Here is a 3,301-nt window from a genome sequence, read left to right on the forward strand (position 1 = left end):
AAATATATTCTAATCCTGAATATGGAATATTTAAATTATATTTTCAATTTAATATGAGATAAATATATTAATTTCTAAACAATAAATAGATTAAGTTAATAATAAACTAAGTTTTCTTAATAACAATTAATACTGAAAAACATTAAAATTAATCAAATTTATATTTTATTTGATGTGAATAATTTCGATATTTACGATCATAAAATGCTTAGTGATTAATGTAAGTACGTCGGAAATCTAATTAGAAAGGTTGGAACTTACATTCCTATAATCACATTCTTAATGTTTAACCAGGAGGAGGAAAGAAGCATGCATTTGGCAATTGGTAATCATTTTAGTGGCAATTTGTAAGTGACGAGAAGCAAAATAGAGTCATTCTAGAGGGAGGACAAAGAAAGAACAGATAGTTGTTGTGAATAATGAACATACAGAAGTTAATCGTGAAGAATTAACAAATGTTTGTAACACAGATGCTTATCCAAATTCTCCAATTCAGCTTTTATGTAACAATACATTCTAATGTTAAGGTGACACCATCTCAATCAACAATATTATCAATACATACAATTGATAAAGGTAATAAAGTATACATAATAAATTTAAATTTTTTTATTGTAAATGGTATGGATTCAAATCTCACCATATGTCTATTTTTTTATTATGTTTTTTTAATAATTATATTATAGGTTCTGATCGGAATGACTAGAACTACTCATAGCCCCTCCCTAACCCATAAATAAAAGAATAATGTGCTTCAACAACAATATACATACCAACTCAATCTAAAAAATCATTCTGTAATTTTCCCATTCAAATTAATGTCTAATTGACTCGTTAATAATAATAATAAGCCTTTCATGACATCTTTTTCTATATTAATGAAGCACCACAGGAAAAGCATTGCTGGAAGGTAAAATATTGAAATCATCGACCATCTCGGCCTTTACTAATACTTTTTATTATTATCAAAATTTACCAGCATTAAACAATTTATATGAGAATTACCTTATTATATAGTGTAACTTTCTTCAAATAAACAAATAAATATAGAACGTACCCGACAAGCTGAGATTTTAATAAACAAAATGAACCAATAAAATAATAGTAAAAATAAAAGCCTAGTGAGATGGTTCCATCCATCTCTCAATTCGCTTATGTGGGTTGATAGGACCATTTTTGTCCTATGAATATATGTGCAAGTGCTTCTCGACATCTATATTACACATTATGACATGTAAGCTACCAAGACTGTGTTTGGTTGGGTAGAATGCCAACCCAATCAGTGGCAAATCAGGTCTCCTTTTAATAAAAGAAATTCATTTAAGTTTTTTTTTAAATTAATTGTTGACACCATTTTTGATGAAAACGGGGTCGACTTGGGTTTTGATGAAAACGAAAAAAACGGGAGTCGCCACCAATCCTTTTTGGGGTGTGATTGGGTCACCTTGGAAAGAGGTTGTTTTTAATAAATAATTTGATCTTATTAAAACAACGGTTTTGGTCTACGAAATTTAGGAAACGGGTTCGGGAGTCGGTTACATACGAGGAAGGGTTAGCACCCTCGTAACGCCCAGAAATTGGTACCTAGTTGATTATCTAATGTCTTGATGTCGAAAATTGAGAACTTGCAAGAAAAAAATGCGATCCTAGCATTAAAGTTTTGGAAAAAGAAGTATATTTCACGTTAATCGAGAAAGAGAATCATATCCAGTAAGTTAGAATACAATATCTCGAATTCCCGATACGCGAATGAAAAAGTTTGTTTAAGACATTTTAGCCGTCTCGAATTTAAAAATGAGATCACAACCAGTAAGTTAGGATGCGACCCTCTTTTAATTTCGAGATCATTCAAAACTTGATTTTGAAAAGATTCGTGTATTTAGATTTATCGAGAAAATCGAAACCCAGTAAGTTAGGGCATGATTTTCTTGAATCCAAACACGAAATGCCACTTTAAAAAAAGATGTTATTATATCAAGTGAAATTAAACACAAAATCATAGTGAAAGCAAATTACATTTTTTATGCATGGTAAAACCATGATGAATATGAAAGTAAAAATGATATGAAATGCGATATCAACATAAAATAAATAAAAGTTGACCTTACAACATACAAACAATAAAATATAAAAACGAATAAAATTAATATATTCAATTAGAATAATAATAAAAATGAAATAAATAAATAGTAAATACAAAATAAAACAATGGTAATGAATAAAAATATAATATATATATACATATGTTAGAATTGTAAAGTATAAAATCATGAAAATATCAAAAATCTATGTACATGAAAATATGTGTAAGTATGTATATATATATATATTAAAAGGTACGTATGAATATGTATGTATATACATATATATATTTTGAATTATCTAATAAAAATTTTTATGTAAGTACACATATACACGTATATGTATATAAAATTAGTGTATATATAGATATATAGATACTTTTATAAATTATAAAATAGATAAAATATGAGTATTTATATGTATTAAATAAATTATATAAGATATATATGCACTTATATAATAATAATGATAATATAATAGGAAATATAGAAACAATAATAATAATAACATTAATAAAAATAGCAATAAAACAATGAACTTAATAATAATAATAATAAAAGGACTAAGTCGAAATGAAAACGAAATACTGGGCGAAATTGCAAAAATAAAAAACTAAAAGAACCAAATTGTGACGTGCACTAAAAGGGGGTGGACCAAAATAATAAATAAACCGAAGCCAAAATGCAGTACAGCAGAGGGTTAGAATTGAAACAGAAATAAAAGCTTGCGGTTAAATTAAAAAACAGAAAAGAACGAAACAAGGGTCAAATTGCAACGCGTTGCAAAGTCTGAGGGACTGCGCGCGCAATTATGCCATTTAGAGGAAACACGCGGATCCTTCCCCCGGGTCGGGTCACCGCGCGGGTCGAGGGGGCCTCAAAACGGCGCCGTTTTATGACTTGTATAAATACAAAACAAATGCCCCAAAAATGTCATTTTATCCGTTTTCTAAAAAAAACGGAGAGCCTTCTCTCTCAAACCCTCCAAGGCCGGCCAAGATCCGGCCACTTCCGATCATTGGGCCACCCTCCGTCGACCACCGTACACGGTGGTCGGAGGCACAAAATCGGATCTTTTTGGTCCGCCTCGAAGCCTACGGCCTCTAGACCACGGATCCATGGTGAAATGTTGGGAAAGACGAGCCCAAGACCCAGAAACGAGGAGAGACCGTTCGTCTCTTCCTCCACCGGCGACGACGAAGACGGGCTCCGGCGCCGGC

Source organism: Gossypium hirsutum, chromosome D01, assembly GCF_007990345.1.
Source record: "Gossypium hirsutum isolate 1008001.06 chromosome D01, Gossypium_hirsutum_v2.1, whole genome shotgun sequence".
Lineage (NCBI taxonomy): Eukaryota > Viridiplantae > Streptophyta > Magnoliopsida > Malvales > Malvaceae > Gossypium > Gossypium hirsutum.